This window comes from Crassostrea angulata, chromosome 5, assembly GCF_025612915.1.
Source record: "Crassostrea angulata isolate pt1a10 chromosome 5, ASM2561291v2, whole genome shotgun sequence".
Classification (NCBI taxonomy): Eukaryota; Metazoa; Mollusca; class Bivalvia; order Ostreida; family Ostreidae; genus Magallana; species Magallana angulata.
The window spans coordinates 6,230,952-6,253,145 of NC_069115.1; the positions used below are offsets into that span (position 1 = coordinate 6,230,952).

At 29.9% G+C, this 22,194-nt stretch overlaps 1 pseudogene; it reads left to right on the plus strand.

Annotated features, from left to right (window-relative positions):
* LOC128185841 (uncharacterized) overlaps nucleotides 1–22,194 on the plus strand; it is an 86,238-nt pseudogene that overhangs the window by 57,628 nt on the left and 6,416 nt on the right.

Consider the following 22,194-nt stretch of genomic DNA (forward strand, 5'->3'; position numbering starts at 1 on the left):
CTGGGGTCATTTTGTATATTGACCAGACTAAGGGACCAGGCAAAATTTATCACTATGAAGGGACCGGTACAAACAGGCATGGGACAATGACCTTTTTCATAAAGGAAAAGCATGGGACAAAAACTTTTTTTTAGCATAAATACCCATGGGACAAACGCTTTTTGAAAATGAGTCGACTAAAGAACAAAATTATTACTTTAAACATATTTTCTTTTTTAAAGACAAAAATCTTTTTAAAAAACTTATTCAAGAGGGAGCTACTCCCCTTGTTATCAGAAACTGTCACTTGTTACCTATAACTTACCTTCAAATCACACTAACATTTTCTGAAACGATATCTTGTCTTAAAATTAGAAAGCTTGCGCAATTCTGTGAAAAAGTATGCCACATATTGCCAATTCCATTGAGGTTTTAGACAAATACGGCCATTTAAGCTTAAGTGAACCCACCATTTGCATTTTTCTTTATTTAAATTAACATAGATTCATAGGGCTCTCCTTCAGTAAAACATAATTACTAAATCTTTTCTATATCAATTGTTGTTCAACTTCCTTTGATAAGAAACCTTATTCAGTATTACATACATCTACATGAAATTATCATGATAAAAGCATCACATCACCTAGAAATACTCTTACATGTATAGGCACCCCCCTATCTTCAGATTTTCATTAAAAAAAAACCATTAGTTTGAAACATTTAACTAACATTATGAAACTTGTGGCAATTTCCTTAAGTCATTTCTCAATTATATATTTGAAATAATCATCATTGATGCCAATTACTCGTTTTTTTTTGGTAAATTGGATGATTTGTAGCATTTAAAAATTCACAAATAGATTTGCTGTCCTGCAGGAGGTTTGTTGTTTCCATTAAATAAGGAGGATAACAATCATATTTAGTGCGTATCTTATCTACCAGTACATATATTCTGGTTTCTAGTCTCCTTTTGTCAAACCATGCTGAAACAGTTAGACATACAAGTGTGATGTCCGCCGTAACTTAAAAAAATTCAAACACACCTGGGTAGATGGAGATGGATGAGAATTCCATGAGAAATTTACATGTGTTTCTAAATTTGTTATGCACATACTAGCATATAATAAAAAGATGTTGATTCTTGCTCGTTTCAAAATAAGTTATCACAGCAGATGTAATTTGAAGGTCAAATGTACATTTACATATCCTACATGTAGTGTTAATGAAGACAATTGGGACGGGTGTCTTTTTCAACTCCATGTATGTAAACACATCTGAAATATCACTTTTAGACCGGAGGGGGCATGAACTTGGATATTTAGAGACATTTTATCTATTGTAACTGCATTTATCTACATATTGTAAGCTTCATTTGAAAGAGAATAATATTCTTTTCCAAAAAATTGGGTTATATTTTTCAGGTTGCTTAATGTCATTTCATAAAATCAGATAGCAAAATTGCTGCAAATTTATAAATTTAATGATTAAATTGATTAAAACTGTTTCAAAGCATTTATTCTTATCTCAGTAATTAACTTAAGCATATTAATTGTCACTAAGATATGAAATCCATAGTCTATGCCTATTTACTCAAGTGGTGGCCATTCTATATGCATTTAACAGGGAGTTATTCCCTTCCATGTACATTCACTGTACTTATAGTGTACAACAATAATTGTTTACATTGTACTTCTTGTAATTTTGGTTGCTACAGTCTCATGAATATGAAGGTCAGTATTTTTTTTTAAGCCTACAGGCATTGGACACATTTTTTTTTTCAAAGTGAAAGCCATTGGACAGTTCATTTTTTTTAATAAATATTTTTTTTTGTACCTCTCCTATTATAGTGATAAATTTTGTCTGGTCCCTAATATTATAAGTGTAAAAGATTTTAAAAAATATCGAAGACTGGGAATTATCCGGTGTTTAAATAGAAATTATAATTAAAAAACCACTGACCATCTGTTTTCTAAAGTGACATGCCACTAATTTAACATGAGGTAAGACCAAAAAATCTTTTTTTAAATTGTTGTCAAGTTGTAAAAAAATTATGCCCCCTCAAAACAAAGGACAACAGCCCGTAATCGGTTGTTTAGATTTCGAATATGTTCAATATGTCGATGCCGTACAGAAGTCTGACGCTCATCCAACGACAATTGATCAAAATGTAAAATCACTCTGTTGGAAATATACTTGAAATGAGCATATTTTATTTCCTTCTAAAAAATGATATAATAAAAGTATATCAGTTTACAAAGAGGCAGAACTCGCGACTCCTTGTTACAATAATGCGTAAGCAGAGTAACTAAACCTTGTACCAGACAGTTTCCAGTTTCTAATGAGGATCACAATGATACACTTTATCTTGTACACACTGTAGATGGAAATTAAGGTGTCTATAATTGCAATTACAGTCACTTTATGCATATGCATTTAATTATGCTACGCTATGGTCTGTAATTTTGATAATACACTATGGTATAGCTTTGAAATGCTTTGAGATCTTTTTGTTATGACATGAGAAATTGAAATGATATGGTATGCTATATTTTGTTACTTTTTGCTATGGAATCTGAAAAAAAAAATCTGAATACAGATTAGTTGCAATCATTTCTAAAATACACAACTAAAAAGACGGATTTAGCATTAATTTGAAATGAAAACATTTATTTTGTTGAAAAAGGTGACACAAATTAAAGAGTCAATAAAACTGTACTAATGTGAAATTGGTGCAGCTTTGAGAAGTTTCTTATAAATCATTTAAGGAGGTTGGCACCTGAATTATAGCAATGTCAATCACCCAAAAACATATCGGATATAAAGATGGGGAACTAAGATGTTAATTTATCTTATGTGTGACATATGTCACATGGCATTTTTTGAAAATATGGGGCCCCAAACATAAATGATAATTTTCCTGAAATTATAACTTAAATTAGGCATGGAAATTGATTCTTTGAAGAAATAAAAAAATACATTATAGTTTGAACTATTATTTAGTTATGATTTCAATACAGTATGAAGTTAAACACATGTAGTGTATATAGATATATATATATATATATATATATATATATATATATATATATATATATATATATATATATATATATATATATATATATATATATATATATATATATATATATCACCGTCAAACTTGAGAAACAATGGATGGCTTGAAATACCAGTATATAATAAATACAAAGGCAAATGTAAAGATTGTTACAAAATTTGTGTAATTTGAAGTAATCAAATTATAACGCAAATAACGAAAATAAAAGTTATGCATATTTCCAAAATTTTGCATACAGACAGAAATACATTAAATGTCTCATATAAAAGTAAAAAAAAAAAGTTGGAATCACATCTGAAAAAATTGAGATATGGCATGAAATAAGCTAATTTTAGATAAAAATTGAGTTTTTCTTGACTTCTATGAACTATAATCTACATATGCCAAAACATATCGATAGAAATATCGAAAAAAAAATTTCAGAACATGAAGATATCATAATACACAAACTGGATGTTTAGTCTGCTCTGAAAATTGTTGAGGCTAATATAATAGTACTCTAAAACTGTTGATTAATGAAAATTGTCAATTTTCTTCTTGAAAACCTTCTGCCACAAAATTTAGTCCCTTACTGAACTCTGTTAATATGTATAATTTTCTTTTAACAATTTAACTAGTTCAATATGGTTTATTTGGTTTGGTTTTTTTGGCATTGTAAAACATGAACATACAAATAGAATTAATACATAATTTTTAGATAAGAGGTGACATAAAAAAGTTACTCAAAAGGAGAAAAGCGAATCTCTTTAAAATGATACCATGCATGAATATTTACACAATATTTAATGAATAGGAAGCTGTCAATGGTTAGGAATATTGACGTTAATCTTTGAAAAATGTTTGACACAAGGGCTAAATGTATTTTTTATTGAATTAAAACTTTAAAATTGAGAATAAGGGTCACTATGTGATCGAAATCTATCAACCTTTCAGATCAGTATGTATTACTTGATTTGATTTTTCATCATAAATTAAAGCTATTAAAATAAGTATCTTAAATGAGGCTTGTCCGGTATGCATTTTGTATTCTACGATGCCTCAAATCTACGATACCTCAAAAGCATTTGACTCAAAAAGTGAAATGAACATTACATCTCTCTAGTGTATTCTCCGCAATATGAAGGACATAATTGATATATTATTTGAATCAATTTCTGACATGGGTCACGATACGCTTGTTTAAGTACATATATTATGTAGTTTCAAAATATGCTTCAAAACAAAATTCACCAGCGATAGCAAAATATCCAATCGTATATCGGCCATCAGTTTTAATTGTTTCTCTGAAATTTAAGACATTGTCCTTGCCTGTTTAAGTCATAGGTGGGCAATACTTTGTTGAGTCTTTGACAGACTATGTACCATACCTAAATTCTTTCTCCACCTGAAAGAGAACCATCATCAACAAAAACGCGCAAAGCGTTATTGCGCTATGCTTAAATACACATACCATATCAAACAGTCACCGTGGTAGCACAAGATGTAAATGATGTGTGTAAAAAAGCTTAGTTTTGTGTTTAATTTTACGGGTAGGTAGATTTCGTTTTCTGTAAGAACCTACTCGGTTAAGGCGCATTTTATCACAGTTGCTGATCCATCCAAGCGCTGCAATCCTTTTCTGTTGTATTTCGGAAGATTCACTAGACGGTAGAATGGGTATCAAGTAGCATAATCTTATTATATTGAAAATATGTTTTTACTTTTTATCTTTTACTTTCCATATCATTAAAATGAACAAAGTATATTTTCAAAGTTTTCAATTTTGTATTTTAGTAATGCTTTAACTGGCTATCAACTGAGAACTCCAAACTTCAGGTAATCGATTCATACCGCATAACATTAAAATTGAGCCATTAAAATAAAAATGACAACAGTGCTGTATAATTTTCACTCTTTGTTTGTATGGAACGTCTATCAAATCCGTAATGTTGCAAGATTAATATGTTGCCTCCTATGTAAACAGTCACCATAACTAGCTTTGATTTTCGTTTCTATCTGATCGGTTATTTTTCATTATTATAACGCATAGTATTATAATTTAGCACGTTCTTGATAATTTTAAATTGGAACGATTGCTTTCTTTATTGATTGAACGACGGAACGTTCATCAGAAAGTGTGTCGTATTATTACGAATAGCATTGTTGCTTTTTTATCTAATCAGTTTCCTCGGCAAGCATCATCCTAAGACATATAGAATATCACACATTTGTTTTGATCTCGACCCTGGTATCAGCCCGAGCGGTTGGTATCGGCCCAAGCCCGAAGGGCGCGGGCCGATACCATCCGAGGGCTGATACCAGGGACGAGATCAAAACAAAAGTGTGATGTTTTTTAAATCATATATCTAAAATCAAAGACTTTAATTCAAATTTAAATTCCAAATAAGGAATAGTATGCATTATGAAGAAGCTATAGATTTTTATCGGATTTACAAAGCTTGTTCGTTTTTATTTCTTTTTATATGTGTGAAAACTGTAAGAGTTGTCGGACTTTGTTGACAAACCATCGTTTTTTGAAATACAGTAGAAGGGAGTCTGTCGTCTGAAATGAAGCACTATATTCTAGAATTCAAAATTATCGAGAAAAAAACTTCCCTCCTACGCAGCTTCGTTATGAGTCAAATTCTTTCACCGTGATTTCGTAAGTTTCCCGTCAGATTCCATTCATAAAGATCCATACTGTTATAATAACTAGAAAGTTGTTTGAGAACGTTCATACATGTAAGCGCGTCCATTACTTTAACCCCTTAATTTTTACAGTCTAATCTCTGGTTTAATCTTCTCGTTCCGTCCTTCTCTATATCTTCCATAATTTAAACGTTGTTTGATATAAAATAAAGCGTGCTATTGTTCTAAATGCACAACCGTTGTGTAGGTTACCTCCCCTTACTTGGATACACATCACTCTTTGGCGCTTTTTTTGAATTATTATATTTCAATTTTCGGTAATAAATAAAAATATTCAGACGTGTAAGGTGATAATTTGTATTATATATTCGTAATTCTATCGTTATTTCACAAACTAGTCTTAATTTAAAGCAGATATATATGGAAATTATCGATTTCAAATTTGAGGGCAATACATCCCCTTGACGACGGGCTGAGACAGAGAAATATCAGCCCCGAGGGCGATACAGCCCTATCTTCCGGTTGCTGTCTCATCTAGTCCAAAACACATGTATCAGGGCTGATACACTACTAGGTATATGATATAATACCCATACTTCTTTGAATTTCATAGTTATAGTCAAACGTGTAAAACTGTTCTAAATAGTTGAATGCACCTATGAAAAATAGGGATCTAATCATATTTAGAAACATTTTTTTGTCCGTTATATTTATATCATTTTCCTTGATTAATTTTTATTTTTTTTATTTAAAAGTCTTCAGAAGGAGTCCTTTTTAACAATTTCATTTTGTCAGATACATTCGTATACTTTATTTTTTTCACTTCCATTAAGAACACGATTACAACTTTCTTTTAATTCAAGATAAACTTGTAAAAAAAACTAAGACATAAGTCTTAATTCAGTTTATGGTCTCAAGACCTTCGATATCTTACAGCGTCGAGGTATATCTAATATTCAAAATACATGATTCAAAATACGAGATTCGATTTTCAAAATTCAACATCATAATAAACCAATAAAATCATGAATATAAAATAACATAGTGACAAAAAACTGTTCTTACTAAAGAGCATCCAAACTTGAATTACGTACAAATCAATATTTTTATTATCTGTAATTTAAAGTTGCAGCTACATTAATGTTGATAGGCTAATAGTGTTTATTCGTTCGTTTATCATGCATGATCGTTTATGTATCTCTCCTGCTCGTGTGTGTATCAGAAAGATAAGTTTGCATTTCATACCATTCTTATCATGTGTAATCGTGAGGAGTTTTTCGTTTTGTTTTTGTTCAGAAAAATGGTGACATTTATAAACAAAAAACAAAAAAAAAAAAAAAACAATGGCGAGAAAGTTAAAAAAAACACAAGAAACCAAACCACTACCCTTATGCAATATCAAAGAATGTTTTTAATAATTCTTTGCTTTCCGGAAGATCTAGGTTCGAAATATGTTTCTATAACTTATTTATTGGTTTCATATTTAAATAAACATTTATTTAGAATATTGATCAACATGTCATAAAGAATGATAGCAAACAAACAAATGACAATATCCACACAAATAGTCCAATAGTGCTATCGGCTTTACAATTTTTATTACCTTTTGCCATGAGTGAGCTTTGTCCGGCTATGCGTTATGTAGAAGTATATGTACACATACGTTTGTATTGGGTCTTTTGAACATCAATCAACCAGACTTGTAAGGGATTTATAAGATCTGACACTCCAAACCACATATTAAGTATAAATGCTTTTTGATTATTTTTTTTTTTTTGGGGGGGGGGTTGCATTGAACAGATTACGTTTTATACTAAGTAGGTATAAAAAGCTATTAAATATTTTAGCAGTTATGATTCTCATCAGGAGTTGCAAAAAATGATAAATGTTGCTTATTTGGGGTGAGACCTGAGATCCTGTGGCATTTGAAATTCTAAATATTATATCCTAACACTTTCAAATTCTTTATTTTCAGTCCTTAGGACAATTATTTAATTAAGTAACTAATACTTTAGGGTTATGTAATGTTTTAGAGTCTTCTTGAAGATGCTTTTCGCTCGATTATTTGGTTTGAAATTTGAATTCATTTCTAGTAGAAAAGAGCTACATTGCTTTGGCAGATGCACCTTAAAATCATCAACTGATGTAACATATTCATAGTTGTAGGGTCGATAGTATTTCCTGCTTGTCTAATGCAATCTCCCTTTACAAATAATTTAAAACAGATAGACTATGGGCACCCCTGAAGTTGATTGTAAATTTCATCAATAACTTTACGTTCAACTTGGATTTGGTAACCTTTGTAAACGGTACTATTTTGTAAAGTTTACATAGGACGCAGATACTACAAAATTGAATTGCTTGTGACAATGATGTAAAAAAAATAATCTGTTGTTTAACGATGTTTTTTTTTAATATAATGATACCTTTATCCCGGTATGGTATCTTCCATGAAAAATAAATGCTTGCAATATAAAATTGCGTAACAATGTGCCGTGTGTTTTGACACATTTTTATGTCAAACATTTATGAATTCGGAACTGCACCTGTGCCTGTGCTAATGGTTTTCTTTTTTGAAATTTACAAGTAAATATTTTCAATAAAAAAATGATGTAGTTCCTTGGATTCGGGATATGGAACGTCCAAATTAATTCTATAAGCCCGCGTGTTATCCTCGTGCACCAATAAGAAAAGTTGATTGAATTTTTTTGCTAGTATACAGGCTTGTCATGTAATTAATAATTAAAGGCGTTTGGCGGCGACAGGAGGCTTTCATTGATAAACTCTGTAGTGTCTTTAATGTAAGTTGATTTTTTGTAGGATAGGACAAGAATGTGATCACAGCACTGTCCTTTTTTCCTTGTCAGTGTATTTCATTGCGAGAAAGAAGATGTAGATGGCCACATTTTAGTGACGGTTTGTTGTCATTGAGATGCTTGTTATTTTCTTTGTCTTGACTGACCCATTTTTATGCATTTCCAATTTTTTTAATATTACTTTGCAAAGTGAGCATGTTCGGTTCATATAACAATATTAACTAGGTCATTGTTATTTTAAAGATATAATATAGTTTCTTTCTCAGATTTAGAGATCAACGGTCTCAGGCTTACAGTATCCATTTGGGAAAGTTTCAGTTTTGTTTTATCTATGTAACTCTCAAGTTCTCGGCAAGCCAAAGGCGGAACAAAGCTATAACCTGTATTTTTCTTATATTCGACGTGTCACAATATAAAAAAGTACATTTAATGATGTAGTCATTAAATCGAGATCAAAAGAAATAAAAAAAAAAAATAACATTTTGTCTTACTACCATACACGTTCGCGCGGAAATATTTTTCAAAGTTTAAAATCTAACCAGGACAGTATTTTGGCAGAATAAATGTGAAGGAAAATATCGCATGTTTTTGTTTTTTAATGATAATTGTAGATATATGAGCGCATTTGGTATTTTTAAAGCATTAAAATTAGTGCTGGATTTTTTTTCAACTAATGTGAACTAATGATTTGATACTTGGGTATAAGAATGTGATTTTGAGTGGGGTGATGATTTTTCGATACAATTATATTTTTATTAGTGCTTTTAAGCGTTCATTATTTAAATGGATTTGTTTATATAAAAAATTAACAAAAACTGGATTTTCTCCATTCTTAATGGCCAATAAATTAGATTTGATGATGTCAATTAATTTTTTTATATAAAATCTTCACGCTATGTCAATCATCAAAATCAGAAAATTTTTAATGTTTTAGTTTTAATATTGGAAGTAAAGAATATAATCAGATATCTTATATTTGTAAGATCACTAGAGAAAAAAGCAATATTAATGTTAGTTTAGATATTAATCAAGTTATACTGGTACTGTACCAGTTATCGGCTAAGACCAGTTATCGGCTAAACAGAGAGTTCGGGTTTAAAGCACGTAACAATCCAATATATTTTAATTCAGTCGTCTTATTCGAATAAAGAAAAGTAAATTTGCTTGAAAACTTTCTCGAATATGTTTTATACATGAGCTTAAACGATCATTGTTTACCGCTGAGTTTACATCTTTGCACTTTCAGCTATGGGGAAAGTGACGAAATAAGTTAAAAATTGCATATGACCTCTTTGTGATACGTTATTATATCCCTTCTTTGATTTCACATATAAAATCAATACATTTAACATGTATAAACAAAAGGAATTCACAAATTTCCGACAGATTCGAAGCGCAATTGAACGCCTGATTGCATAATTATGCTTTGAATAGTCTACGATTTTGTGTATTACCGTCTGGTAATAAACGAATAATTTTATGAGTTTTGTTTATAATGTATCATGACCCCGACTACTTTAGTATGACCCCACAAGGGGCATAATTCAAACTATATTTAGCAGAGTATAAAATCGACATGAACACGGACTTTACTATATGTTATTATCACGAAGCCGATAACTGGTATAGTAAATCGTAAAAACTCGGCAAAATCGGGGCGCGCTAAAAAGCACAAAAAAGATGTTTTGGGTTCTAAATAATGATATAAACTAACAGATTGATAAATAAGGAGTTCACTTTTTAAAGTATGTCAAGTTTTATCCAAAAATATCAAGAAATGAGGAATTACGAAAAGAAAACGTTAAATTTTAGCCGATAACTGGTACAGTGCCAGTATACATTGCGATATACATTGTGGTTTTTTCATTAGAAAATAGAAAATTTTGTTACGTTGTTGTACTTTGACACTTCTTTCCTTCTTTAACAAACTTGATAAATCTCTGAAAGGGGAATGAAGCAAATATTCCAAAAATACTATTCTACACAAAGGGTTGGCCATTAGAAGTCGTGTTCATTTAATCATACAAGATGCATGTGAACCTGTGGCAAGGAAATGTGGTCTGAAATAGAATAACATAATATGAAAAATGGAATGTCATACCTGGTGCCTGTCAGGGCATGATTAAGGGTACTTACAGTTTTCCAGTAAAGTTGTGTGTGTGTGTGAGAGAGAGAGAGAAAGAGAGAGAGAGAGAGAGAGAGAGAGAGACTGACAGACAGACAGACAGAGAGATAGAGACAGAGAGAGAGAGAGACAGGCAGTGAGACAGAGAGACAGAGAGAGAGAGAGAGAGGGAGGGGCGGCACATATTAAATAAACATGTATTTGTACAATTTTACCTACCTGCAAAATGGGTCTGTTTCTCAGGGGGTTAAGGGTGTTTAATTTCAGAGACACACACAGATTTAAGTAACTATGCTATTATTTTTTTTATGAAAGAAATTGAAATATGTAATCTAATTGCATTAAGTAATGAGAGAATGATTACAACATGTGTATAGATCTAATCTGATTAGGCAGAAACAATTTTTTACTTGATCAATCTATCGAAATACCTCTTTTAGCAAGTGATATATAATTTCTGACCATAGAGAGTCTATAACATATCATACATCTTCAAATTTTAAACTCGTGTGTTTTCGTGAGGAGGAAGAAAATATCACATTTAATTGCTAATTCCTAAACTTGTTGCTAAACCAGTGCAGATATCAAGGTGCATTTTCTGAATTTTAAGACAGATCAATTTTATTCATTGATGAAAAAATTGACTTAAGGTACCTTTTTTAATATTTCACCAGCCAGCCTCTTTAAAACTGATTTTATCTATCAATCTGGTTGTTTAATATTTCATTAGTCAGAATTAAAAGGAATCAAATATATTATATCATATATATATAAAGAGTTCTTTAAAGTTTTTTAAATACGATACATGTCCTACAATAAATGATTATTTCTTACAGTTTTAAGTAAAATGTAACGATTAAATACATGGCTGAAATTTGTTATTTAAGAATTTTACAAAAGATCATCATAGTAAAAGTCCACTTTCAGGAAATTGTCTTTCTTTAAACAAAACAACTTGTGAAATATTGAATTTTATATGTATAGGAGTTAATTTTTAGGGATTGTGTTTTTATGATTTAAACTGTCTTTAAAGTATTGTTTTAACAAATGAATGGGTATTGACATTTTAAATTCATTAACTATTTTTGGGGAATATATTCTTCTTTTCGCTTTTTAAATTAATAATCGTGCATTCATTGTTTTTTCTTTCCTTTTTAACTAAACAATATTTTTATCTTTATTAGATATTCACGATAATATTACAAAGAATATAAAGAGGGATTTAAACAAAATTGGTATACCCAATCATTTTAGGAAATAAACAGACAATTTAATTTCAATGTTGATTTCTTTTCAATGTTGATTTGGTAAATCATATTATAAATATCTGATGTCTATTTTCTTGAATTTTCATAAAAAGTCAGCACATCATGACTATAAAATACCTAGTGAAAAAATTACCGTTATTGAATTTAACTAGGAAAACAAAAAACAACAAATACTTCCTTAACCTATGTATAACATATATCCATTTGTTCTCTGAAAATGTAGAGGTTTTGTATGAAGCATTCAATCTCTAATGTACCAGAACATTATGCTCAATCAAAACTGGTGCCAGTAATTGGAATAAACGAATTCTCTGAATTTTAGATAAAAACAAAATTATGTTTTCTGTATAAAATATTCATCGTGTAATGCACTACTCCGTCTAGATCAATAAAATTGCTTAGAGAATTGAAATGAACAAAATTCTGTAAAATAAGAACAACATTAAACAGATGTATTTTCTACCAATGTTTATTTAATAATGTGCAATTACGTGTTAATCAATAAACATTGAGATGGGGAATTGCAGTGGACGAATTCTCCGAATTCAAATTAAAACCAAAGTACGTTTTGTATAAAATATTTATTTTAAATGTATTATTCCGGGAAAATCAATTAAAATCTGTGCAGAGGATTGCAATGACAGAATTCTCTGAACTTAAAGAGTAATAAAAATATTTTATCAACAAAATTTACATTTATAGTGTGCCATATCGTGTTAAACAATCAACATTGGTGCAAAGAATTTCAACTAAATATTTCTCTGAATTTTACATTAAACGAAAATGAGTTTTCTGTAGGAAATATTCATTTCGTAATATGTCATTACAAGTAAATCAATCTGAACAAAACACGAATGACGCAGATGGCAGCATTAAAAGATGACTCGGTATTCTAGATAAATATAACATTTTTTGAAAGACTGCAATTACATAAAAAAGCACTTTAGATGTTTTTTCTTTAGATAATGTTATTTTCTACAAAATAATGAAAGTTAAAGGTTTAAAATTAAAAGCAATGTTGACTGCTGCATGTTTATTCAACACAGAGTTAATGTGAACCAAGTCAAATTCAACAACTTCAAATTTTACGTACATAATACCACTGTTAATTAATGAAAACATTTTTTGCTTCAGTAAATACATGTATGTGATTAAACAATCTTCAAGTAGTACCGATAGCAATATATTTTCCCACAATTGAAAAATTTCAATTACGTGCAGATACATCGTTATACCTAAGTTAAATGTTAGATAAAAGTGACCCACTGAAATTAACATATTTTGAACCAATGCTTTACTTGTACCCCCCACCCCTTTTAAAAGAAAAAAAAGATGATTGTTTTAGAGACTTTATATAGTACTGTGTAGCTTTGTATAAAGAAATGCTTCGAAAGTACAGAATCGGTATTGAGAGGTTTTACCCGTGCGGCGTCCTGAAAGAAAGTGATTTAGTGCATCTTTCTATACAAAGAGAGTCGCTAGAATTCCCGCGTTTAATTTCATTAATCAAATGATGACACCGGCATTACGTGACCAAATAGAGCATTCTCTATGTCTTGATAATACACATTAAAAATGCGATAACTCGTAAGCCGAAGAATTGGAAAATCAATGGATATATAAAACATTTATAGGAGCATGTAAGAAATCGAAATGAAAACAGGAAATTAGCAATCAATGCGAAGTTGGAATATGATCCATATCGCTCTCGTTGTCTGTATGTCTCTCTCTCTCTCTCTCTCTCTCTCTCTCTCGCTCTCTCTCTCTCCACACACTGATAAGTATTTATTTTTTGATTTACGAAACACGTTCTTTTTTCCCTTGGCAAGAATTCGGATGAGTCTGCCCCCTCCTTTTCAACGTTTAAAAACGATGCTACGTGCGTGTTTGATGACCATAATATTCAAAATTACGAATTTCAGAGCGGGGCAATAATGGTCATATAGTGTAAGCGTATTTGTTGTTTACAAAATCTTCTTTACTACTGGTTAAATTGAATAGAAACTAAATGCAAATTAGAAAGACCATAAAGATGAAAATTGTAAATTTTATGGTACCTAAAGCAAAGTTCTGGCTGGGAAGAGGGTGTGCGAGAAGAATGGTATCTTTTGTAGAAAAAGATAAAGAATCCAGTTTTAGGTAACAAAAAAATGAAGCTATTAATCAGAAATGAAATACCACATCTTTTGGAGCAAGACAAACATTCAGTTAATTGCAATCTGTAGCACCCGGTCCAAAAAAGGATTGAAGACCTGTAACTTACAGTTCCTTTTTTGAAAAAAAATTAGATAGGAGAGCAACGATGTAATGAAAACATTTCTTTGATTTTTAAGTTGAAAAGAGTGTTGATTGAAGCAATTTCATTGTCTCATTCTAATCATATTGATTTTTCCCAGTCTAAAAAATAGTTTATGCATTTTAAGAATGATAGCTAGTGTGGCATTTAACGGTCTTATGCTGGAAACAAGAGTTCTGTACGGATACTATTACATCATTACAATTATTATCAGCTCAAACATATTCGTTTTCATTTTTGTTAAACCACTGTTTATAATAAACTAAACTAATTAAAATTAGATCTTAGATGCATTACAATGTTTTCTTACATGTAATTTCCCGGGAAATGCAGTTCTGGTTGACTAGGTATTGGCAGGATTTCATTAATACCTTGCCAGCAGACAAACTACAATTTTGCATTGTCATAATGGGTACTGTCGTGTGGCCAGTTTTCGCCCAGTACAATGTCTCAACAATGCACTGTTACATCATTTCATCAACAAATAAAATTACATACGATAAATGACATAACAATGCACTGGCGGGAAATAGTACTTGGCAAGAACTAGTTGAACGCCAGTAGTTTCTTTGTGGCAATGCACTTTTACAAAAGTTACAACCTTTGAAAAAATGTACAAAGTTTATTAAAATATGGGCCCAAATTAATCCCCATTTAAAAGAAGTGCGTTTATAAATACCAAGTGAACGCACCTTGGTTTTTTTTCCAGTTTAAAGTATTTTCTAAATAATTAAATGTATGTTAAGAAATGATGCTTACTATGACAGATGTTTTCTCAAAACTCCAGATAATAAAAACAAAACAACGTGCTTGTATTGGCATTTGGCAGTGATCAATTTAGAAGTACATTCATGTTTAGATGCTTATAATTTAAAGTATGAAAATCAGGGAAAAGAACTATGCTCACTGTTTCTTTAGTAAACGACCCTAAAGATTATGTAGTTCTCTGATCATCACGTGATTCTGGTATGTAGCTATCTATTAATAGATTCTTGCTTCATTGTAATCAATTTGGAGGAGGGGCCTGCTCCTTATATGCTTAATTGCCGTCTGTGTTAATATTCAACTAGGTCAGCCCCAGTCTTTAATTAACCAATGTGCAGAAGGTGTTTTCACCATTAGACACACTACACTTTACCTCATTAATTTAAATGATATATCCATCACGTTGGATTTAGTTGGTGCTAGTTAGAGCAAATACAGACTTCAGTGTAGACTGGGTTCGACGTTTACTTGAAAAGCTGAATCGAAATAATATAAAACAGTTATATTAGAGAAATCATGACACCTGTCGTCGATGGACTATGTTTGTTGTTTTCGTTTCTGTCGATATCCGAAGCCATGATGTGCCAACAATATAGAGTAAATCTTGAGGTTGACAACAAAGTATCTCAACAGGCACCTTCGGAAAACTTACACGATGTTTCCTTCGCGACTTGTTCCCGTTCGTGTATAAATGGATGCGAATGTTTTAGCTTTAACACTCAGTCAAATATGTGCAAACTTTATATGTGTAGCAGCTCTTGTGATCCCTCTAATATGACGGTCAGCGAAGCCGGGTGGAGATCATACACAATTTATGAAACAAAACCACCAGGTAGGACTTTAGTATATGTTTGCTTTACAATCAATGCATTTGTAGATAAATGATATTTTAACCTCTTGACACCAATTTAAACTGTCGGTTAAAAGTTTAGTTATTTCATTTTCATATTTTTTCATTTTTTTTCCACTAGTTGTCCTTATCTCTATGTATTCTTGGATTTAATGTTCCCCTCATATCTAATTACCAGATACAATGATGTTTCAAGTGAGTTAATCAATATTATGTGAAGTATAAACTGAACCAAAGCTCTCAGGATTCACCCCATTATTGTTTATACTATATGAAATAAGCGAATCTATTTGTATTGCCATCGGAATGACTGATTTTCACTTAACTTTAATGAAGTTAAGATCGACCTCTGTTTGCAACCCGAGACCTAACCCTTTGCTAAATATCACGAACATTCTAGTTTAGTTGAACTTTCCAATTTTTAGGTTGCTAATAGATATGACTCTGCACTTATGGAAAAGATTATCAATATTTTAATACCGTTTTCTTCGGTATAATTGATGTTTGAAACAAGTCTGAGGGATATTAAAAGTACATTTAATTTAAGAAAAGTCTGTCGTTAAAGCTTTCCACACACAAATAATCCAACGCTCTGGTTCTCTTTTCAATGATCGTTTCGGTCATCTAAAGTGTTCTTTTGAAATTTTCACTTAAAACTAATGTCAATCACAAAACGTTGCTAATCATATTAAGAACGCGCAGTAAAATATTAATTTAATGTTTTGAGATTTCGTCAATGGTAATTTATTTTAATCGTCTTATTTTTTTTTTATTGATGACAAGATATAGTAACAGTTGTTTAAATTTTCATAATGTTTTATTTTGCAATTTTAAAATTTTAAAATTATTCTTTTTATTAGAGTGAACAATTAGATGTTTTGTTAAGTTTATATGTGCATTTGTACTAAAAAAAATCATTGAAAACAATTATAAAACAAGCAAATTTTACCCAACAGTTTATTGAATCAAAAATGGGTAGGGATTTGAAAATTGGAGGAAATCCGGACTTGAATATGTACTAAAATTGTGAATGAAAACTTAATGATTCAAATCCATTTAATTTCACTGCCATTCATAAACTCTATTTCATTTGTTAAAGAGCAATTTGAATATTTTCACAATTAAGAAAATCTCAATCATAATGTATTTTTCAAAGGGATTTTTCTTAAATTTTCAAAAAATATTCAATGGCCATTAACTCAAAACGTAGGCCATTGACCTACTTTTTTGAAAGTGAAGAATAACACTACCATGTAAGGTCTATAACACACAATAGTTAGTTTTCATTATCATCAGTAGATTTTTTTATTCATTCTGGGGAAAGGTTATCATTAATGTAAATGTGTTAAAAAATAATTGAAAATAATTTTTCACCGTAATTCCTTGTTCCCCCTTAACTCCAGTACACATCCTTTTAATTAAGCTAGAAAGAAACTAGTGATCCCCAAATTAAAGATCTTAGCGATGTTTGAAAACGTTTAATTATGAACGTTTATAGTTCTTTGCGTTCAATTTTTATATAACCTTTTTTAAATCCGATTAATAGATTACCAAATTTGTAATCAGTTAACATCGTCCTGACCGATTGATCAGTTAACCGGTTAGCAATTGCCATCACTATTAAAAAAGAGTTTTAAAAACTTACACAAATTGTATTATACATTTTTATATAAGATAATGCTCTTTGAAAAAGAGAAAACTTAGTTGCCACCTAAACTGCATTTAATATATAAGGTGAATTTTTTTTGCAACATTTTACTCACAACGAATACAATAAATAAAACTGATTATAAAATAATGAACTTGAGAAAATCAAAATCAGATTAAATATTTATAGGCAGCAACAAAACATTTAAGGGAAACATTTAAAAATAAATAAAATCACCAGAGTAGTTCTGTTATTTGGTGTATTACTCAAACAGAACAATACAACAAACTCAATATACAATGTACATCTTTCAAATGTAAAATGGGTCAAAAGGGTTTTTTATTACAATATTTTGAATTGGTTGTTCCCTTACATAGTATTTTGTTTGAAATAGAGCCACTAGACTGCAAAGATCTATACATAAACGGTGAAAGAAAATCTGGTGTATACACTATTTACCCGTGGGAGAGATCTGACCCTAAATACCGTCCTGTCCAGGTCTACTGTGATATGGAGACAGAGGGAGGAGGATGGACGGTCAGTATTTGCTATGACGAATTGAATTAGGAACCTACGCAGCACTGTTAAGGTTTACTTTGTATTGCTCCGACCAGAAAGTACAGGAAAATTTAACTATGACATCATACACAGCAACAAGTCGTCAAAAATGCTAATAAATGAAGTAATTCCCGACACTAAGTGTCATACAAAGTAGCATTTACTTATATTACATTTACATCATGATAAAATAACTTTACATAAATATTTTGTAATTACAGACGCATTGTTTTACGAACGTTTAAATCCGTTTGATGTTTTCATAGTAAGCTTTAACAGTGCTGCGTAATTCTTAAATAAAACATTTTTTTGTGTGTGTGTTAAAATGTTTTTAATACTCTTGAAGTGTAATTGAGGAATCTAAAATCTCCTAACAGCACTGTTTGTAAGATATCGAAAATTGAAGTTTTTTCTGCAAAAAAAATTAAACGAAAAACATACCTTTCATTGATTTATGAATCACAAAATTGCATTATATTTCTTTGGTTGAATTGAATTTTACTCAAAATGAGTCGGACAAAAGAGCATGCATCTTCCATTTTAAAACTGTATTTTAAACCAAAGACTTTAGATATAGTTGTACAATTTATGAGATATTATTAAGAATACCGAGGGGGGAAATTCAATTGACGTTGTCATTGATAAGAATATTTACGCACTCTCTTTTTTGTTGTTTTTGAAAAACAATGCTCACTTTGTAAAAAACTTATGAATGTTTGTGAAATTTATTGAATTAAAACTTATATAATATACAGTTATGAAATGCCTTTGATGTTTTGTTAAATAGATTTGATCAAAAGTTATTAAAAGAGTCAATGGTATCAAATATATTGGGACACCCTGTATTATAAGAAGTTTGAAATATAAGTACTAGTATATAATCAATTTCTATATCATTAAAAATTGTTGATATTTTAATAGTAACAATAATAAAACGATATTTAACAATGTTTAAAAAAAAGAAGATTTTATTGGATGCACCACGTAGAAATGCTTTAAACATTTTTTGTTGTGAGTAACTGTTGTAAAATAACTCTTTACTGAATACGATCATCTAAGTTAACCCTAATCAATGATAACGTAAATGGGCTAAAAATAATTATTTAGGCGATACAAAGAAGAATTAATGGAGAAGAAAGCTTTAACCGTAATTGGACGGAGTACAAACTTGGATTTGGATCACCGCATGAGGACCACTGGATTGGTAATGAACGAGATTTTTTTATTTTAAGAAAACGCATCGATCTTAAAATCACTTCAAGTACACATGTTTCTTTTACTTATATTTTTAGTATGAAAAAAAAACAAATCATGAGACTTTAAAATTTTGAATGCAAAAAAGAACCATTTTCAATAAAACACAGTTATTGTTTGATATGGATAAAAGTAAATCTTCAGTATCTTAAGGTGTTTACCGGATTTGTGGTGTAAAATCAACATTAATTGCGTATTTAATATTTCTAATTTCTACATTTGCTAAATATCAAATTGATATTAATGCAGTGATGATTAAAACCTCATCAGCTACATTTAACATTTAATTTGTTAAGTATCAACATCTCCCTTTAACAAGAACAATTTCAATTCGAGTGTGCATCAATGTGCACAGCTTCTGATTTGCATTATGTGGTTGACACAAATTGAATATGTCCTTTTAACATAAATTAACATAAATTAACATAATATGGTATCCCTATAATTTGAATTAACGACATATATCGCGTAAAATGATACAATGACGCTTAAACTAGCATCGGGTTTTAGTAATACTTGCTTGCAAGTTTTAGATGGAAATGGATTCTTTTTTTTATCCCAAATTTAAAGGAGGCATTTAAGTAGACATTAAAAATATATTCTTATCCCAAGCCAATACTAGTAGGTCAAAACACTTTTAGATTTTAAAAGAAAGATGAATCTTTATGGTAAAATAACAATAACAAAAAAGAATTGTAACACTTTACATAAGATCTAACAACCCAAAGAATGGACATTTTAGTAAATGATCTTTAATCTTAGACTTATGGATACCGTGGTAAAACTTCATGCTAGAGTATTCATCAAACTGTTGTTAGAACTCGTTAAAATCGGCCTTATTTGATTTGTTTGAATGGATTAAAGTGTATTTCAAAACTCCGAAGGAACAAATGATTTTATTCAAGATCAGCTACTTTATTGTCCTAAAAGCCATTTCATCACAAGGACTTACTTTAGACTTTTTAAAATTCTATTGAAATATTTATTCAATTCTGGCTTTGCAACCACTATTTTGATTGCCTAAAACTAAATATATTGTATGGCAAACTTTGTCTCCATCCAAATTCGACGATGTGCAAGATACATATCCGTAAAAGTAAAAGTAAACTGATGAACTTCATTCAATTTACTATTATCTTTAACGTAAAAGTAAAGAACAATGAACTATTTTTAAAGACTGTTTAGGAGGCATTCAAGATTAATTTCATTGATAAAAAAATGATATTTTTCATAGTTAATTAATCCTTACAGTTTCAAACACAAATTGTCATCTTGTTCAACTTAACAATATGCTTTGATACACTTTATTAACTAGTGTAAGCTTATGCTATTAAGCATCTTTAAAGGCATTCATATCTCAGATTTCATTAATCTGTAAGCATTTTTATGTACTATACACTAATATCAAGAGGCCGCCAAAAATGGAACATTGCGAATAGTTATTAATTACAAAATGTAATGTTTTTATACTCTGTACAAAGACTCAATATAACCTTACAATAATAAATTATTTTTCATTAATTCATTTGTTAACTTTTAAGGTATCCGATCTATAAAAGCCCGTAGTCAATGAATCAGGATGCAGGACTTATATGTATTGGCTTAATATCCAGTATACTTGGACATACTTTTCATGTTTAAGGTCAAGATTTAGTAAATGAAAGGTGCCTACAGGTTTATGAAATTCAATATATAAATTGATGTTTAAAATTTGATCTTTAAAATTTAAAAAGTTTAAAATTGATCTTTAAAATGATGTCAAATTTAATAGAGGTACCGGGGCTACTTTTCCCGCGATTAAATATAGAATGTCAAAATATTGTTTTATTTTCTACATAATTCCTTTAAAGTCGTAAAGTATGGGAAAAGATTAATCAAATTAATTTGACGTCATAATAGTTCTAGCACCAAAAAGACACTCTGGAATCATTAACTAGATCTTGACCTTAAGTATCAGTATATAAGAGTGGAATGTGTCTTAACAATTGACCTATTCCTATTACCGAAGAGTCCCCCCCCCCCTTTGCTTTTAATTTTAAAAAATCAATTATCAAAAATTCTAAACGGTATAAAATTCATTTTTAATACTTTTCCTATTCCTAATGATTATATGAATCTTTTCACCAGAGCATTTATTGATACTTTAAGAAGATGTGCTTGTCCCAATAGACCTTTATATAATCTTTATTAATTAATTACAGCCTAGATAATAATTTTTTTGAAAATATCTCTCGGTTAATTTTTTCTACTCTAAAATGCTATTAATTGATATTGAAACATTTAATACATTATTGATATTGAAGGCTAGAATATTAGGTGCTAATATGAATGGGATACATTGAGACTGGTGACACTTGTTTTTATATATAGGCAATACACTATTCATTTTTATTTACATTATGTAAACGACTACAATTTAATTAAAAGTTTTTCTTAGCAATGTTGAGAATTACCTGTAAAAAGAGTTTTAAACGTAAATTATATATGATGCCAAAAAAGAATAGTCATTGTTTCCGGTTGTTAAATGTGTTCGATAAAGTTCTTCTTAGAATAAATATGGTTTATTTATGGTGTTAGCGATATGAAACTCTTGTTATTTTTTTCATCAAACCCATGGGCTGTTAATAATCCATCAATAGGAAGATAATTTTTTGTTTCATCATACTATTCTGTTATGGCTCAGAAAAATCCTGAACTCCAGGAAATATTAATCACACAGATTAAACTGAACAATTTATTCACACACACACACACACACACACACACACACACACACATATATATATATATATATATATATATATATATATATATATATATATATATATATATATATATATATATATATATATATATATATATATATACATATATATATATATATATATATATATATATATATATATATATATATATACACACAAACAACTT